Below are 20862 nucleotides of genomic sequence, written 5' to 3'. Positions count from 1 at the left end.
CCCAGGCTGGAGTGCAATGGCCGGATCTCAGCTCACTGCAAGCCCCGCCTCCCGGGTTTACGCCATTCTCCTGCGTCAGCCTCCCGAGTAGCTGGGACTACAGGCGCCCGCCACGTCGCCTGGCTAGTTTTTTGTATTTTTTAGTAGAGACGGGGTTTCACCGTGTTAGCCAGGATGGTCTGGATCTCCTGACCTCGTGATCCGCCCGTCTCGGCCTCCCAAAGTGCTGGGATTACAGGCTTGAGCCACCGCGCCCGGCCCGGTGGCATATTTTTTGAATCCCCTCCCTCAAGGGGCCGTCTTTTTCTTACTCAGACAAAGGCACCCTGTGTTCAAGCAACAGTCCTGGCCTTCCAACACTGATATTACCAGGAGGAAAATATTGCTGGGAGAAGTTTTGTGACCTTCTCTAAAGAAGTTTGACTTTTAGGATCAATATCAGGATTCTAACAGATACCTGTGAAGACTTTCTTGGCTCTGAGCAAGACAGAAACACTTGCTGGTTTTAGATTTCAGGTTTGCCTATTTTCATTTAGCCAAGAATACTTTATATATTTATTTTTACAACATTGTGGGTAAATCTTGTTAATCCTTTGTGGAATAGTAAAACCTTTAATTACATTAAGATCAAGATGGGATCACGAAGTGTTTTTCTGTTCTCCAGTGATTAAGACTATGGCATGTTCTTAGTGCACATGCACTGATGTACTAAGGTACATCTGTACTAACACACAAGTTAATATTTACGTATTTTACAGAAGCTAAAGTATTTTAATCACTTGGCCAAAGACACTCACATAAGCCCTGAATGTAGATGTTTAAAACGCAGTGTGATTTATTTATGCAAAGGTAAAGCTGTCTACACAGGTCAGAAGAAATTTTTCAACCGGGTCGACATGGATGGCTTTTAAAGAATGGATGGCAAGTATTAGCAGTAGTGATGCTTGCAGGTGCTGGCTTCAGATGGGGTCAAGACCCAGATACAGCACTGCCCTAATTAACTTAACCTCCCTGCGCCTCAGCTCTAGGAAATGGGAGCAGCGCTAATAGTACCATCCTTCGAGGTTTTTGTGAAGATGAAGTGTAATGGATCTAAGTGTCAAGCACTTAGAATAGTGCTTGGTAAATAACACTAAAAAATCTCTTAAGGCTCATTTTTGATTTAAAAAAAAATCAACTTTTTTGAGTTATCTATTGTTTTCCTGTTCAAATTGAGCAACACTTTTTTTTTTTCTTCTAGTTTTTCTTATGCTTCTTGTGCCTGACATTATTCTCGTGTTGTTTTGAGATTAGGGTTTTTATTTTAAATATTTTGTAGATTGCTTTTTATTTCTTATATAGTCCTCATTTACCCCTTTTCTTTGTGTTGCTAAAGATATCCCATTTATGGAACATGTATATTCCTTTTTTCTGTGGGAGGTGACATTAGGAAACAACAGCATAGCAAAATACTATGGAATTGAGATTTGGTTATGAGTCTCTGTAGCTCCTCCTAGTTATAAAATTCTTTAAATCTCTGAAATTGAATATTCTTATAAATCTCTGAAACTGACAATCTGAAATTTGAGTAGGTGATGCCCCAATCCCATCGAGGAACACAGTTTTCCTCTTACCCGCTTTTTGGGATGTATGTGTTTATTCAACATGTGTATATTTTCTCCTTTCCCCATCTGGCATCTGCTTTAGTACCAGCCTAGCTAGCTGTTCTGTGTCAAGAGTACTTTAGCCTTTTCATTATCAAAGAGAAAGAAATGAAATAATATAAAAAAGAAAATCCTTCCCCATCCCCCTCCTGCTTCACTTTTGTTGTTTCTGAGCAAGTTTCTTGCCATTTACCTTTGCATTTGCATTGCTTATTGATTGGCAATTTTAAAATTGTTTATTGTGCTCTTTTGTTTCACTGTTCAAGAGCTAAAACAAAAGCTACCAGGCCCTGCGAGGTACACATTTGCATGCGGTGAGCGTTGCCCAAGGAAAAAGTAATTGCTAATGCATATTTATGTGGCACAAATTTGCCATTTGTTTATGCATAAAATTATCAATAGTGCAGGGCGGCCCAGCCGTAGAAAATGGTGACCTTTTTAGCTTAATAAATAGAAATCAGCTGTTATTGTGAAGAGATCAGCCATTTATTCTGTGTTGAGGGACATTGCCGGGAAAATGCAGATTGGGGCTGGCAATATCATTAAATGGAAGGCCAATGACCCCTTCCGTAGAGTCTATTATACTTTATCTAATAGGGGATAAATGACTCTGGTTCGCAAATGGAATAAAGAACAACAGTTTTTTTTTTTTTTTTTCTTTTGGTAATTTTTAACCGTATAGATTTTAAGCCAGTAAAACTGAACAGGAAATCTCATGCTGACTTGTTGCTAGAATTCTCTCAAAAACTATCTGTTTTAAAGTTTTTCCTTATTCATTATTCTCTATTTCTATTTGTACCCATGGAAACAAAAAGTAAGTCAGGTGATATTTTTCTAGGAGAAAAGTTCTTTCCTTAATTTTTAGGGTTTTTTTTTTTTTTTTCTCTTTCCTCTCTCTCTCCCCCTCTTATTTTAATCTTTGCAATGAAAATGAAGGTATCTTTGCATTTGTACAGGGTTGCCCTATATTTGATATCATAAAAATACTAAATGTAGAAGAAGATATTCTCGAAATTTAAAAAAAGTTACCAATGTATTATGCTTTTTAGAAAAACTAAGCTTAATGCTTTCTGAGTGATAAGAATGGCTTTGGATGTGGGCCCTTTGGTTTGGAGAATATTCTGTTAATATAAAACCCTCTCATAAGCATACTTTCTCAATATGTAAAACACCAAGCAGTAGTGATTGTGTCCTTTTGTGATTGTGTCCCTGCTATATCTGGTAAATGAAATACCCTTTGTCTCTCTGGGGCTTGTCTCTGTCCACTTTAATGTGGCTTCATTGCACACTATGTCTATTTGGCTAATAGTGCTGTGGTATGTTAGTGAGCATTTCTGCCTCTTAGGAATTTTTATCCAGTTTTTGCAATCATGATAGAATTCACTATCAAGTGAAAGCTGCGTTTGTTTTTAAAATGGTATTATGTAATATTTGATCCATTTAAAATTTTATATAATAGACGTTAAGTTATAAAACAAGGTGATGAAACAGAGACCCATAAAAGCACCTCAGAACATGGCTAACGTCTTTGAAGCTACCTGCATGCTCCTCCCTGACTGTGTTTCTTAACACAATTTCACGGTACCGTGTTGAAAGTTTCCACAGTAGTGGTTTTGCAGCCACCAATCTTTCCCTCGTGCTGCCCTTTAGTATGACAGTGCATTCTGCAGCATGTCACTGAAGTGACTGAGTAAGCTTTTACTGGCAGAAATGGGTCTGTCGTTCCTTTTTAAAGTAGAGGGTGTAAATAGGATTCAGACACTAGGGTACATTAGTCCATAAAATGAATATATTTTTTATGTCATTTGTAAGGTATTGATTTTAGGTCCATTAGATTCACAGTCCCTAGTGGGAGAAAAAAACAGTGATTTAATGGGTAGGTTGGAAATTCCAGAAGGAAGAGCAGCAGTGATTAACCCCTTCTTTCTCAACTCCCTGCCTGTGTAATATAGTATCTTCTAGAAGTTGAGACAAGAACCCTGGGAGAAAGGGACAGAACGCTTATCATCTGTCTCCCCTGCAGTTTACAGAGGGTCAGAAAACAAATTTCAGCTCAGTTATTTCTGTGTCTCTGAATGTGGTAGAACAGATTACTCGGGGTTAATAAAAGTTGCCAAAATTATTTTTTTAGATGTGAGTTTTTAAGTTGATGAATTCGTTTTATTTTTACAAAGTTCAGAGTGTATTTTTTTATTTTGAGAGTCTTAACAACTTAAGATATTATTTAGGGCCCTTGCAGGATATGAAGGAATTGAGCTTACCTTTTTTTTTAACAAATTTTTTTTTCTTTCAACTCTAACAAAGGAAAGTTCCTTGTGGTATCATGCCAGTTATAATGTTTCTTAAGCGAGTTTTAAGTGATATTAGCAATATTGGCGATCTTAGTAATTTTTAAAGTAGGTTGTTTCCTGTTCTATAAATACATAGAAAATTATTGGTTTATGCAACCTCTTTTCTGATAAAAGAATGACGGAACTATCATTTCACTGCTATGTAATTAAATTTGGGTGCAGAGTACTTATAATAATTCTAGTCAATTTCATACACCTAATGTTACTACCACCTAAAAAGAATTATCTCTCAGGCTGCTTTGCCAGCTACATCTTCACTCTTGTATCTAAAAAATCCTAATTATAATATAGGTAGGAAATGTTTTTAAAATTCCAGTTATATTTCCAATCTTTTGCCGTAGTGATATGTTGTCATTGAAGAAAAATATGCCAACTGCAATCTGGTTACCTCAAAACTTGACCTGACATAAAGATGATGGTATCAACAGACATTTTTAGAACTTCATATTTTAATTCAAGTTTTTCACATTCTATAATAAACATATAAAAATACAAGCTCCCTCTTGTGGGTAAAATTACCACCTGTGAATTTCTGTGTCACCCAAATATATGATATGACAAAATTTCACTGTTTCACTTAGTAAACACAATTGTGGTAGTCTCTTTACATTTGGGCAGATGAGACAATTCAATTAACTGAAAAAAAAAAAAGTGGAGTTTGTGGTATTTTTTCTAAGTAAAATTTTTTATGGAAATACATTTTTAAAACTCCACTGACTATATATAGACAGTCTTTATTTTACTTCAGCAGCATACTTTCCCATGTTGAAAGTTCTTTTGTTATTGTTTTGGTTGGCTTTTGTTTGTTTGCTTTTTTGAGACGGGGTCTCATTTTGGTGCCCAGGCTGAAGTGCTGGTGATGCAACCACAGCTTACTGCAGTCTCAACCTCCTGGGCTCAAGCAATCCTCTCACTCCTCTCACCTCAGTCTCTCAAGTAGCTGGGACTACAGATGCACGCCACCATACTTAGCTAATTTTTAAATTTTTTGTAGAGCTGGAGTCTTGGTGTTGCCCATGCTAGTCTTGAACTCCTGGGTTCAAGTACTACTTTTGCTCCAGCCTCCCAGAGTGCTGGGATTACAGGCGTGAGTCATCATACCCAGCCTGATGTTCAGAGTTTTTAATGATAATTTTTTCTCATTGTGGAATATTCTTCAATGAAGTAATGAGTAAGCTAATAAAGTAATGTGGATTCTTCTCTTTGTCAACATTGTGGCATTTGAATTTCTGTGCTTCTTAACAGAAGTTCTGATTTTGGAATGGAGTAAAATGCCTCGATACCAGGCATGCTCCAGGAAGGTATAGTAGGTAATAAAACTATTCAAAGACAGTAAACCTTGTGATCAAAACTGAATAATCAGTGATGATATAAAAATGAACACCAAAACATTACTCAATTTCCCTTGAATTGGACTGATAGTAGAGCAACTGAGCCAGAACCAACGCTGTGGCTCCTCCCTAGTACAGGTTCCTTGCTTTCATAAGTCTGATTCTTGTGACTCTCAACAGATTGTCAGGGCCAATTTTTGTCCAGCCTAGGAAAATTGGTAACATAGCCAGAATTTTATTCACTCATGACAGTGGCAAGAGCACTTTCTGAAGTTGAGCTGAGCAGGGCAATCAGAGAAATACATAGCAGGGATGGAATGAAATGAAAAATAGCTGAACATTTAACAAATACTGTGTTGACTATTGCTATTATATGTTTGAATGGGCTCAAAGAAGAGACCTAAGAGGACACCTGGCGATGCCTCATGAATCATTTCAAACAACAAGAATCTACCTTAGTGTAGTCTGTCCTAAAGCATCTGCAGGATATTTACATTAAAATTGGACCACAACAACTTCTGAGTTTTTAGATTAATTGTGGTGGTTTTATAATGCCAAGATAATGCCCCTTCTTCCATGAACCATAATTTTATTATATTTATAAATGTAAATTTACATTTACATATATATTTAATGGTTTATGATCAATTTACATATATAAATATAAGTTTCTTTTGAAAACCTTACACATCTACTTTCAAGTCATATGTTGATATTTACTAAATAAAACAATGCACTGTTAATGGTCTACTTTTATTTTTCCAGCTTTCCTCTTGCTGATGACATGATTCCTGTTTGAATCTGTTGACAAGATTCTGAAAGCCGAACAGAGAATTCTGGCACTGCATTGGGTAGGAAAAAGGTATATTCATAAAACACATAATATACACTTTTGAAAAATTGATAACTATGCTATTTCACAAAAATGGAAGTTTATATGCTTTCTCTTATTTTTAATTTATAGGTAAAAATATACAAAACATATGCATAAAAAAGTAGAGTACATAGTCTTTTATATTCAGATGACAACTGGCTTTTTAATTATAATTTTGAGACTCATTATGATGGTAATGCCTCTAAACTGGCAGATGATAGCAACATTTCTTTTCTTTTCATTTTCTTAATGAGATACACTTTTTCTGAAGTTGTGAAAGCTTTTTTCTCCACTGAAAAATGTTTTTTGGAACATTTGTTGCTACTTTTTTTTGTTGCTTCAAAATAAATATTTGGGATTACAATGGATAGGTCACATATTTTAGAAAATTTCTATAGGCTATTAAGTATTCCAGGGTATGATTCTGTTAATACATACAAAAATGTAATGTTGCTGAAGCCAGACAAATATTTTCTAATTTACTGGCAGAAACATTCCATGGGCATCTATCTGTGTGTGCATGAAATCCCTGTTTGTCTTTTCAAAAGTGTTACACTCTTGGGAACAGGCACTGAAAGTTTGACCACAGATCTAGAGCTGAAAATCGTTTTCTAATTTATCGATTGACTAGTCATTATGGGGGCAACTGCAGATAAAAGGATGAAGGGAAGGAATTCTGTTGTTCGGGAGAAGTTTGTCACCAGTAAGATTGAAAGGGAAATCTCCTTTTGTTCATACCTAAAAAGAATAATGAAATAGTGTTCGTCTTGCATAATGACTTAAAGTTCATTTGTTCGGAAATCTGCTCTTACAGTGTTATGACTTATGTTCCCACCATTTCAAGATGCAAGTACATGTGTGAAAACCCTTAGAATTAATGGTAGTGGTTACCTCTTTTACAAACAAAATTGTTAAAATCCCAAATAATATTATTACAATATAACTCAGGCTTCACATATTCACAAATGAAACAATATAATATAGAAGAAAACATAGTGAATAATGGATTTTTATGCTAACAAAAGTGGAATAAATCACAACAAAATTATTCCAGGCAAAAATACCAATATAAATAAAATTAAAAGGCAAGTGACAAACTGAGACTACTACTTCTAATAAGTATGACAAACATCAAATGTAAAGAGCAGTTATAAGAAAGACACTAATATCTTAATTTAAAATATAATGAGATATAAGAACAAGTAGTTAACAAGGAATATAACTGTAATACAAAAGCTAATAAAGGAATGCAAAGTTATGCCTCACTTATCTAACTACGGGAAAGTAATTTGGAATATTATAACAAGAGTGTAAAGAGACGGACATTTTCAATAATTCTGGGAAAACCTTGTATTTGTTCAACTTTCCAGGAAGGAGTTTGACCACTTCTGTTAACAGCCTTAAATGCTTTCAAAGCATTCTATGCAAGATTCCCATGCTATTAGTTTGGAAGATATTTAGTTGCAAGTGAACCAGATCCAACATAACCATTTAAACAAGATAAAATTTTATATTTCTTTTAAGTCAATTTTCATATATTTGTAAGTGGAATAATTTGAGATAGATTTAACCGTTCAGCAGTAGAGCAGTGGCTAGATAAATTTGAACACATTTATATGATGGGATATTATGCAACCAGAATGAAATGAGTATTTCATTTGATATTTGATATTTAAAATTCTATAATTGATATTTAAAATTCTTTTCTAAAGAATTTTAAAGGATATAAAATTATGCATAATGCAATGTTAAATTAAAAAATCAGAGTCTACACTAAAGATATAATGTGTTTCCAAGTTTGTGGGTACATACGTACATACATGTATGCATGTATATATCTCCACATGTGCCCATATATTACAAACACAGAAAAATTAATAGAAAAAATAATAAACACATCAAATATAATTAACTCTGGATATGGACTCATGAGAAGTTTTAATTTTCTTCATAGTTTACAGGGTTTTTAAATAGTAAGTATAATTTAATATAAAATTTGAGAAATATAAAAGGTATGGATTTTCAGAAGGTATACATAAGTTGCTAAGTGCCTCTGTTTGTTACGATACTATATATATATATATATATCTGTGTTCAAGGAGAGTTGAAACAGCCCAGCACCCAGCCCTTTGGTTATTTTTTCCCAAAGTCGGGTTGAAATGAGGATTCCTGCTCAGTAGATCCATACAACCACTTAGACATCTTGATCATATTGCAGCCTGACTGCCTCTTTTAGTTTAGGGCAGTTCAAGGTACCGTGCTGCAGTTCAGTGGCATTAGATAAACACATGAAGGCTTCTGGTATGCATGCCTATTTCAAAGGCACAAAGCAAAACTTGTGTGTAAGTGGAAGAGGTTGAATACTGCAGTTCTGGATTCAGATTTTTTTTTAAAGTATTATGTTACCTTAGAATATTAGAAGAGTGAGAATTTAACTCTAAGATGAGTGAAAAATCACAATTTGATAGCAGTGTGAGAAAATATTTGTGGAAATGACAGTGAGAGCCTTTTTTTTTTTCCCCCTTTCAAAACCTAAACTGACTTAACTCTTTGAACTTGTAAGAGAAGCATGATGTTTAGGAGCATAGACCTTGGAGACAGATTGTTTGGATCTGTCTCCTAATTATACCACTTATACCTGTTTACTGTTGGTTTGTTCCTTAACTGCTATCGGTCAGACTTCTCATGTGTCAAAGATAAATAATAATGGAAAACATACCATGCAAATAGTTACTATGCGGACACTGGTGTGACTAGTGTTTAAAGTTCATTAAGCAAAGTAGACTTTAAAGCCGAAACCATTACTAGAGAGAGAGTCACTTTATAAATGATTCAAGTTTCAATTCAGTAGGAAGACAGAATGATTTTAAATCTCAATGCCCCTAATAACATCATCTTGAAGTGTATTAAGGAATAATTGATAGAACAACAAGAGAAATAAACAACTGTATAATAGCAGTGATATTAATTCACTTGTCTTAGTAATTGATACAATAAAATAGAAAAATTGGTGAGGATTTAGTTGAATGGCAAGATTAAGAAACATGACCTTATAGATATGTGTGGAACCTTGCATACAACTGTAAAATTTACATTATTTTCAAGCACATAAGAGACAATGATAAACATTGACCATATTCTGAGTCACTGAATATCTCATTAAATTAAGCCCCAACCATTTTCCAAGAATTAAAATTATACCACAATGAAATTAAGCTGCAAACAAAAATAGAGCTAGGAATATAGTTTCACAATTAAAAAGATATCACGGGTGGGCGCGATGGCTCAAGCCTGTAATCCCAGCACTTTGGGAGGCTGAGGCAGGCGGATCACGAGGTTAGGAGATCGAGACCATCCTGGCTAACACGGTGAAACCCTGTCTCTACTAAAAATAAAAGAAAGTTAGCCGGGCGTGGTGGCAGGCGCCTGTAATCCCAGCTACTCGGGAGGCTGAGGCAGGAGAATGGCGTGAATCCGGGAGGCGGAGCTTGCAGTGAGCCGAGATTGCGCCACTGCACTGCAGCCTGGGCGACAGAGCAAGACTCCGTCTCAAAAAAAAAAAAAAAAAAAAAGATATCACAAGGGAAATTAGAAAGTTTTTAGACTAAACAATAATAGATATCCTACATACAACAATTGTAGGATGCCTATAAGAAGTGTTTACTGGGAAATTTATAACCTAAATGAATATATTATAAAAACAAAGGGCAAAAAGTAATAGGCCAATAATTCCTCTCAAGAAGTTATAAAACAACAAAATAAACTCAGTGTAGTAGAAGGAAGGAATTAATTAAAGTAAGAACAAAATTAACAAGGTGGAAAACAGTCATGTAACAAAGAGGACTAAGAAAGCCAAAAAACTGATTGTTGGAAAAGGTGAATAAATGTTTCAAACCTCTGATGAGACTGAGCTGCAATGCGAGAAAAATGGGCAGATTACCAATATCAGTATTGAAAAAGGAGACACCACAACAGATGTGTATAATGCCAAAATTTGCTGAAACGAAATAGAGAACTTGAATAGTTCTATAACTGTAAAGGAAATTTAATTCAGCAATCAAAAATCATCCGATAAAGCAAAAGCAAAAATCTTGACCAAGATGACTTTGCAGGCAAATTCAAGGAAGAAACAAGTCTAACCTTTTTTTTTTTTTTTTTTGGAGACTGAGTCTCGCTGGGTGGCCCAGGGTAGAGTACAGTGGTCTGATCTTGACTCACTGCAACCTCTGCGTCACAGGTTCAAGTGATTCTTGTGCCTCAGCCTCCCAAGTAGCTGGTATTACAGGCTCATGTCACCATGCTTGGCTAATTTCTTTTATACTTTTAGTAGAGGTGGGATTTTACTATGTTGGCCAGGCTGGTCTCAAATTCCTGACCTCAAGTGATTTACCTGCCTTGGCCTCCCAAAGTCTGGGATTACAGGCATGAGCCGCTGCACCCAGCCGAAGTCTAATCTTACATAATTTTTTGTTTTCAAAAGAGATAGAAGAGGTAACAATCCGAATTCATTTAATAATTATCATATACTTTCCATACCAAAGCTGATGAGAATAGTATGAAAAAGGACTTACAGGCCAATTCCTCTTGTGATTATAAGTGGAAATATCCTCAACAGAATATTAGCAATTCAAATTTGGCAATATACAAAAATAATCATTTAGTAAAAAATTATGGCCAAGTTGGTTTATTCCAGAAATACAAGGTTTGATAATATGTAAAAAAATAAACAATTTAATACAGATTAAAACAAAGTATCATATGATCATTTCAATAAATGCAGGACAAGCATTTAATGAAATTCAACATCTAGCCGGGCGAGGTGGCGGGCGCCTGTAGTCCCAGCTACTCGGGAGGCTGAGGCAGGAGAATGGCATAAACCCGGGAGGCGGAGCTTGCAGTGAGCTGAGATCCGGCCACAGCACTCCAGCCTGGGCGGCAGAGAGAGACTCCGTCTCAAAAAAAAAAAAAAAAAAAGAAAAAAGAAATTCAACATCTATTTCTTGTATTTAAAATTTTTTGGAAAACTAAAAGCAGGGAGGAACTTCCTTAATGTGATATAAAATACATACAGCAAAGATAAATTGTAATAGTAAAATGTTAAAGGCTTTCCTTCTGTGTTCAAGAACAAGACAAGGATATTTGCTATCACCCCTGCTATTTAGTATTTTTCTAGAAATGCTAGTCAATGCAGTAAAGAAAGATAAGGAAATAAAGTTACTAGGATTGAAAAAGAAACAACCATTGTTATTGGCACACAATATAAGTTAATAAGACAATTTTGCAAGACTGATACATATAATGTACAGTGTTTCTATGTATCAGCATCGGTTTTTTCTAGTTTCTTGTAATAAGAGATGCGCAATATTTCTATGGGGAAAATTGTGAAACATTATTAGGTAATATTTTCTAAGGCTGATATGAATGATGAGATATACCACATTCAGGCATTGAAAAGATCCAGTATTGTAAAGATGTCTGTTTCTCCCTTGTTGATTTATAAGTACCATGCCATCACAATAAATATGCTGTTTTTGTCTTTGTTTCTTGTTATCTGTACTGTGTGTGTGTGTGTGTGTGAGAGAGAGAGGGAGAAATGTCACAAGTTAATTCTAAAATGCCAAAGACAAAAGATAGTCAAGGTACTCTTTATAAAGGACTAATGTGTAGGAAGACTTGCCCTACAGATATTATTAAGCTCTGTTAATTCAGAAAGTGTGACATTCCTGCATGGATAGACAAGTAGGCAAATGAGAGACAATAGAGAACTCAGACTCTTGCAAATATGGATACTTTATTTCTAATAAGGGCAGTCCTTTAAAGTAGTAGAGAAATAAATTTTCAATACGTGGATACTGAGAAAATTGATTTTCTATGTAAAAAATAATATTGGATCTCTACTTCACATCACACAGAAAAATCAATTTTAGTTGGCCCAAACCTAAGTGTTAAGGGACAGAACAATATTGAGAGACTCTAAGAATATAACCTGGGAATATGACTTAGGAGTAGAGAAGGGTTCTTTAAGCCATAAAAGCACACAACACATTTTCTTGTTGTTTATCAGAAAACACCATAAAAAGAGTGAAAAACGGGACCTAGAGTAATAGAATAAATTTCCAAAACATCATTGATGAGGTTGGTATTCAGAACTGATTTTTAAAAAACTGCAAGTCATTGATAAAGTTCACAGAATCCAGTAGAAAAAGGCAAAAGAAGAAATCCAAATGGACAATAATTTGATAATGTTCAATATATGAAATAATGTCCAAGACATGAAAAAATCCTTAATCTCAGTAGTAGCCAGGAGATACAACATAAACTCATAATGAGATTCCACTACCCATGCCTCAGAATAGAGAAAAGTAAAATGTCTAGTAGTTCAAAGCATTGACAAGGTTGGAGAGCAACAGCAACACTCATCTAGGGCTTGTTGGGATATAAGTTGGAACAAATACTCTTACATACAGTACCCAGTAAAGTTGAAATTTGTAGCCCTTGCTTAAGCAATAGCAACTCTATTATTCCTAGAGATAAATATCCTAGAGAAATATGTGCATGTATGTGTCAGAAGACATCTACAAGATGGGTTACAGGAGAAATATTTGTATTTGCCAAAAATCTGGAAATAACTCAGCTGTAATCAGCAAGTTGGAAAATTATAGAACAATCGTACAATGACATGTGAAGTATTGAAAATGGAAGAATCTTAGTGCTGTAATTAATAGTAGCTGGAAAAATCAAGACACATCAGAAAACACATAGGATGATTCCAGGCAAACTAAATTATATCACTTAGGAATGCACTGTAGATAGAAAGACTAAAGAAAAGCAAGAAATACTAGTGTAGAGTGCTGATATCTAGGAATGAGGAAAGAGGTTGAGGTCAGGGTGGAGAATTTGTGTCCAGGAACACTTCTAACTCAAGAGAGTGCCGGTGATGACCTGTGTGGTGCTTCCATGGGCATGTGCTTTATTACTATGTGTTAAACTGAACATATTTTCTATATATATCTCATGATAGATAAATGTTAAAATAATAGAGCAAATAATTGATAGATTTTACCAATTTTTAAGTGGTGTTTTATGCTTTAAGTGGGAGAAATATCCTGGCAAATAGTGTAAATTAAATGGAGACATCTTTCAAAATTAAGTAAAATAATTGAAGGTCTTATAAAGAGTTCCCCACATTAGGCTGGGCATGGTGGCTTACACCTGTAATCCCAGCACTTTGGGAGGCTGATGCAGGTGGATCACAAGTTCAGGAGTTCAACACCAGCCTGGCCAAGATGGTGAAACCCCGTCTCTACTAAAAATATACAAAAATTAGCCAGGCATGGTAGTGGGTGCCTGTAATCCCAGCCACTTGGGAGGCTGAGGCAGAGAATTGCTTGAACCCGGGAGGTGGAGGTTGCAGTGAGCCGAGATCTCGCCACTGCACTCCAGCCTGGACGACAAAGTGAGACTCCATCTCAGAAAAAGAAAAAGAGTTTCCAACGTTAGAAACGAAGAAAAATAGCATAGTAAAATAAGCATTTATTCTGTCCAGTATTCTGGAAAAGAATGCCAGGCTGGGCATGGTGGCTCATGCCAGTAATTCCAGCATTTTGGGAGAGCGAGGTGGGAAGATGCCTTGAGCTCGGGAGTTCGAGATCAGCCTGGGTGACATGACATAGGAAGCCCTTGTCTCTTAAAAAAAAAAAAAAAAAAAAAAATTGTGTGGTGGAAGATGCCTGTATTCCCAGCTACGCTGGAGGCTGAGTCAGTAGAATACCTTTAGCCCAGGAGTTCAAGGCTGCAGTGAGTTGTCTTCATGCCAGCTGGGCCACAAAGCAAGACCCAGTCTCAAAAACAAAGAAACAAACAAAAACATAAGAATAAAAATAAAGAAATGTGATAAAGGATAGTAAGCATAGAAGGGTATTAGACTGAATGGAATAAAAGTGTTTTGAGAACTCTAAAGTTACGGATGTTTACATATATTTTGAGTACTTCTCTGTGTTAAAAATCCTTTCCAACAAATCAATAGTAGTCACAAAAACGCTTTGGTGATCACCAGATTATGTCCTGAATTGACCAAAACCAACACAACAAAATAAGAAACTTCACATAGGTATTATAAATCCAAGATTTTATGAAGTTAAATTGAGGATAATGATTAGTTATACCATTGGTGTCAGTATATTTTTGTTTTGCTTATCTCTTTCTGTGTTAACATTCTTTTAAAATGTCACTGCATTTATAGTTATTTGCTTTAACCATTTAGCCACTTAATAATTTGTGATCCTAAGTGGTTGTCATTTGTACACGCCTTTTGGTCACCTTTCTCTTTTACTTGCAAATAAGCAAGCTCTTTGCTTTAACTATTTATCAAATCCAATCACTTTTTTTCCTCAGTCACTCTAATCTACAAAGTAAAACACTTTATTGCTTGAAAAAGGAAAATAATCCCAATATACTGTAAATGGTCAAGTGAGTTCTATATAATTAAAGATTACCCTGCAATATACAATTTTTAAGGCATTTATCCCGACAGGGTTCACTGGCCTTTGAGAATGAGCCACTTTGTTGACAAATCTATCATCTAAATTGTGCAACATTAATGAGAACTCTGAACAGCATACTCTTACATTTTAATGGGGATAGCAGTTAAAAAATATGCACACACCAAAACAAAATACTGAATATGACTGAAATTGATTTTTAAAAGGTCTGCCACCTGTAGATAAAAATGTGCATTACTCTGAACACATAATAATTAACAAGAATGAAAGACCTTGGCCAAATCTGATGACCCTCTGAAATAAAAATCCTGGTTATTACTTTAATAAAGAAGGCACATATTTTAGGTTGCACAAATAAAGGCTCCTGAGGCTACATACCTGTGCACCTACTTGTTCCTGCTTTACAATTTCATCCCCATTTCTCTTGTAACGTATGGTAGAATTGATTCCTGAAAGTAGTCTTTGGATGTACATCCTTTGTTTCTTAATAATTCATTATATGATCATATATCTTCTGAAAGGTATAACATTTCTGTTGTAGTCTATTTCTATTTCTCATTGTCTTTCAGAACCTTTATAAATCATTGTAAATTGTCTCTTATTGTACACCTAAATATCTTGAGTAAGACTCCTTTTTCTAATATACTTTCAGCTTAGTCTTACCAAGATAATGAAACATTTTCGGTAAAACACCATGCAAAGCAGGCTAAAGGAATACTTAAATCTAATGCTACCGTACCCTTATAATTTTTTTCTTAACACAACATTATTTGTTTAAATGCCTGATTTACTTGATTGTCTTCATGCACTACATACAAATATTTTATCTGCATAAGTTAGCATAAAATTATTAGACGTATTTTCTGGGTGTTTCAAGTGTATGTACATAGAATTCACTGGGAGAGTTTTACTAGCACACTTTTAAATTACAGAGTTAATTTCAAAAGGTACATCAATTTAAGTAACATAATGCCATCTCAGTAGAAATGCTCCATTTTTCTGATCTTGGAACTAGATATTGCTACTTGAGTAGCCAATACTGATCCAGTTGAAGCAGCCCTCAAACTGTAGCCTGGCAGAATATAATGGTCTTACGTACAGTTTTTTTGGCTATGGCTTTTCAGTTTCCTCTTTGATTAAAAATATGTGCGAATCTCTCAGAAGTTATGGGACAATTTGAGTTTTATTACTTTTTAAAAGTCAGATGACAAAATCTGCTCCTTAGTAATATAACAATAATTGCTTAGGCATCATTCTGTTGTCCAGCAATTATTTGTAATGAAGAGGATTTTTACTTACAAATAAAATAATACATGAACTTTTGACTAAAAGCCTTTAACATAATATATGTGAGCAAGCAATTGCTTATTGTTTGTGTTTCTTTAGAAAGACAAAGAAGTTGTCCTAACAAGAATAATTTAAGTAAAGACCATGAACCCAAATCTAGATTACAGAAATTCTAGATTATACATCGTCTCAGTGGAAGTGTTACCCCACAGTCACATTCTGTAAATGCAAATATATTTTGCATACATAAGTGAGGTTGAAGTGCTGAGATTAATTGTCAAATGAATATAAAAATATTCCCTAATTCATAATTACAAATTGTTTTGTATTTTCTTACATAATGCTCATATCTATGCATCTTTTAGATAATTTGTGAAGAGTAACTTACATTTTATGAGTCATTGGTGTTTTATGATATTCTACGATATAACAAAATATAAACATGATGTTTGGACTGTAATTGGGGAATATAACTCCCCTCATAACATGGTAAGGTTTTTGTTTGTTTGCTTTCTTTTCTTTTGTTTTCTTTTTGAGACGGGGTCTTGCTCCGTTGCCCAGGCTGGAGTGCAGTGATGTCATCTTGGCTTACTGCAACCTTGACCTCCTGGGCTCAAGTGTTCTCCCACCTCAGCCTCCTGAGTAGCACAAGTGTTATCCTAGGCATTTCAAATCTTTGTGACAGATACGATTTCAAGGCATATGTGTATTTAGAAAAAAGTTACAATTTTATACCATTACCAATATGAATTCTAGAAGAATTAGAGATTTAAATTCTTATCAAAGGAAACAATAAAAATACTAAGAGACAGTGTTGGTGAATAGAAGTAGGAGGAGGATTGAAAGTCCTTTTAAAGCATTACACTGAAGGCAATAATCACCAAAGAAAAATTGTGATAGGTTTGATCACATAAATAAAAAAGCTTCTTTGCGTCTTAAATGATAAGACTGACAGACAAATGGAAATCTAAGATATGTATTTGCAGTACCATAGGTGGAACAACATAAATTGCCATTTTTGTTAAAACTGGTCAACTATTGGCATTTTCCTATGTTCAGCAGATGCAATTAGGATATCATTTAAACTGCTTACAAATTAATAGAAACAGAAATAATAGAAATAATTAATAAGAGAAGGAAGTCAAATGAAGAATAAACATAAAATGTTCAATTTTTATAAATCATTAAGTAATTCAACTTAAATTGAGATCATAGTTCATTTAGCAAATTGGTGAAGATTAAAAATGCCACAGTAACCAATGCTGAAGAAATTGCGGTGAGAATGAAACCTTTCACTTTCTGTGTCCAGTTGCGTCAATTTTGTTAGTGCACCCTAACCATTTCACACAGTGCACATTAAAAGTCTGTTAATGTTGATGCTTATGCTTCTAGCAATTTGCCATATATATATATAATATATATGTGTGTATGTAGTTATATATTTATATTTAGTTATACATATATGCGTAATTATAGCTAAAAGGATGTAGTGTTAATAGTAACACAAAACCGAAAACAACCTGTTTATTAAAAATGGGCCCTGGGCCAGGCATGGTAGCTCAGCCTGTAATTCTAGCACTTTGAGAGACTGAGGCAGATGGATCGTTTGAGTCCAGGAGTTCATGACCAGTCTGGGCAACATGGTGAAACCCCATCTCCACCAAGCAAACAAACAAACAAAAAACCACACACAAAATTCAGCCAGGATGATGGCGTGCACCTGTAGTCCCAGCTCCTCAGGAGGTCAAGACTGCAGTGAGCCATGGTCATGCCACTGCACTCCAGCCTGGGTGACAGAATGCAACCCTGTCTCAAGAAAAATAAGACTCTGGTTAGGTAAATTGTGGTGGTTGTGTATGATGCAGTATTAATTTTATTGAAAAATAATTTTATAATGACATGAGAAAACACATCAGGATCATAGTAAATATTCAAGAAATATTGGTTGAATGAGTACATATGTGCACATGCATGCATAGAACAAGAGTGTATAGATAACACTAAAATGCTTTACCTACACTATAGGATTATAGCTGATTTCAAAATTTATTCTTCTCGATTTATGTTTCAGCTACTTTTCTTTAATGAACATATATTACTTTCATTTTAAGAAAAATGCACATCACTTTTAAACCATAAATATCAATGTAGTAGTCTTTATATATTATTTTCCTTTTTTTTTTTTTTTGAGATGGAATCTCGCTCTTTTGCCCAGTCTGGAGTACAGTGGCATGATCTCAGCTCACTACGATCTCCACTTCCTGGACTGAAGCGATTTTCCCACCTCGGCCTCGAAAATAGCTAAGACTGAAGGTGCATACCACCACTCTCAGCTAACTTTTTTGTATTTTACTGAGTTTTGCCATGTTGCCTAGGCTGGTCTCGAATTCCTGTGCTCAGGGGCCCGGCTCAACTTCCCAAAATGTTAAGATTACAGTTGTGAGCCCCACGCCCGGCCATATTATTTCTAATGAGAGCATTTTCTATATACATGGATTACTATTTCAACTTAGAATCTAAGCCTTTTTTTTTTTTTTTTTTTTTTTTTTTTTTTGAGATGTAGTCTCGTACTGTCGCCCAGGCTGGAGTGCAGTGGCACAATCTTGGCTCACTGCAAGCTCCGCCTCCCGGGTTCATGCCATTCTCCTGCCTCAGCCTCCTGAGTAGCTGGGACTACAGGCGCCCCCGCCACCATGCCTGGCTAATTTTTTGTATTTTTAGTAGAGACGGAGTTTCACCGTGTTAACCAGGATGGTCTCCATCTCCTGACCACGTGATCTGCCCGCCTCGGCCTCTCAAAGTGCTGGGATTACAGAGTGAGCCACTGTGCCCGTCCCTAATTTTTTAATTAGAAAAAATCTAGAGGAACAAAATGTTTTTTGAAAATTTCAGTATATTGAAACTCAAGTCTACATGGCAGAATAATATGCTATAACAGTGACAACAAGTTTACCCAATATTTGCTCAGAAAATCCCCATGGTAAGTTGGGGGACATACTGCTTCCGGAGACAGCGAGCTTTTGGGTTGATCTGCCTCCCCTAGTTGGGTAGTTCTTCCTGTCCTATCAACTTTTGCCTTAATTTGAATTCACTGGGTTCCCCTGTCGCTGAGAACAATACTCCAGATTTGGGATTTTTAGAATACTTTGAAAATAAATTCAGGATCCTTTATAATAGACATCATCCCTTATTGTGATATTCACCTTTTGAAAACTCAAATCCTTCTACCACTCTTCTAGTGTTTTTGTAGTCACTTTTTCCTTTACTAATGAAGCAGTTATCTCGTGAGCATGATTCATATCCATGAATTTACAGATATATTTACAGTGGGATTTTTTTAAGGCTCTGCATTTCCACCTTTTCCCCATACTTTTATAACCGAATGCCTTAATTTGAAGATGTGATTATTGTAATGAAAGGATGCAGAGGATGAAGCAAATTATTAAAATAAAGATAAATACATTTGATAGCTTATTCAAAGGAACTCACCTATTTGACTCTAAAGGAACTCCCTTTACAAAACGAATTCTGTGTTCTCCCATTGTTCAACACACCTCAGATGGTGAGGTTTCAATAAGTGAGTTTTAGTACCTGAACAGTTTTCTATTTTTAAACTTTGTACTGATATCAAAATTCATAGACAAATATTTAAAGTTTAGGAAAAATATAACTTTTCAACAGCAAGAAAAATGTGTGTGTTTTTTAAAGAAAATGTATACATTGACTAGCTATTTTAGAAAGGAATGACAGAAATTTAATAGAACTCAATGTGTTGATTGACTCTTAAATAGCAAATACCAAGATATCTATCTAATGCCATTGGAATACAGAAGAATAGGCTAAACTGGACAGAAACGGAAGCTCAAAGCAAAGGTTAACCTTTTAAAAACCCTTGTCATATCTTTATCCCCTCATCTCTCCCTTATATTTTAAGAGTATTGTTATTTAAAAGTGAAAAAAAAAAAGTCATGTCAGTGTACTTAAATTACATTAAAAATCAAGCCCGAAGACTATTTATGAGGCAGAAATAATCCAACTATTATTTCTGGTGTAAAAAGTTGTTGGAATAACATCATTTGCCCAGAAGCTGTTTTCCAACCTAATAACTCTTGGAATTATGATCTAAATTTATAGAAGATTAAGACTGCATAACTACTAGAAAGTACAAGTGTGCAGGAATGCCAGCAGAGGATAAATCTGATTTGAAATTTCTTTGAGGAACTTCTCGTTTGAAACAGCAGCCCTGTGAAAGTAGAAATGCTAAGTAGGCAAATATTGCTCAGCAAATTTATTTTAGTTACATATATACTGAGTACTTGCATAGCAATCTCCAAGATGTTCATTACCTAAGATTTTATTCTATTTTCTTGATTTTAACGATATGCTTAGGTTATCTTTGAACAAAATACTCGAAATGTACAGAAACAAAGATTAATATATTCTGTATTGTTTCATCTTCCTTTTAGTAATTTCTTGTTATTTATTTATTATTTATTTATTTATTTTTGAGACGGAGTCTCACTCTGTCACCCAGGCTGGGGTGCAATGGTGTGATCTCACCTCACTGCAAGCTCCGCCTCCTGCGTTCGCGCCATTCTCCTGCCTCAGCCTCCCCAGCAGCTGGGACTACAGGCGCCCGCCACCATGCCTGGCTAATTTTTTGTGTTTTTAGTACAGATGGGGTTTCACCATGTTAGCCAGGATGGTATCGATCTCCTGATCTCATGATCCACCCACCTGGGCCTCCCAAAGTGCTGGGATTACAGGCATGAGCCACCACACCTGACCTAGTAATTTCTTTCTTTCTTTCTTTCTTTCTTTCTTTCTTTCTTTCTTTCTTTCTTTCTTTCTTTCTTTCTTTCTTTCTTTCTTTCT

At 35.3% G+C, this 20862-nt stretch overlaps 1 protein-coding gene across 7 annotated transcripts in view; it reads left to right on the top strand.

The window, feature by feature from the left end:
• Nucleotides 1–20862, top strand: part of SOX5 (SRY-box transcription factor 5) — a 1029303-nt gene that overhangs the window by 280062 nt on the left and 728379 nt on the right. For 4 of the 7 annotated variants that reach the window (XM_031936282.1, XM_031936281.1, XM_031936280.1 and 1 more), the window contains exon 4: nucleotides 6091–6187. The gene's annotated coding sequence lies outside the window, so the exon portion shown is untranslated. The remainder of the gene's footprint in view (nucleotides 1–6090; nucleotides 6188–20862) is intronic. The other 3 variants (XM_031936285.1, XM_031936283.1, XM_031936284.1) reach the window with 1 other exon arrangement.

Source organism: Piliocolobus tephrosceles, chromosome 10 (genome assembly GCF_002776525.5).
Source record: "Piliocolobus tephrosceles isolate RC106 chromosome 10, ASM277652v3, whole genome shotgun sequence".
Lineage (NCBI taxonomy): Eukaryota > Metazoa > Chordata > Mammalia > Primates > Cercopithecidae > Piliocolobus > Piliocolobus tephrosceles.
This window is presented reverse-complemented; position numbering and strand designations above follow the sequence as displayed.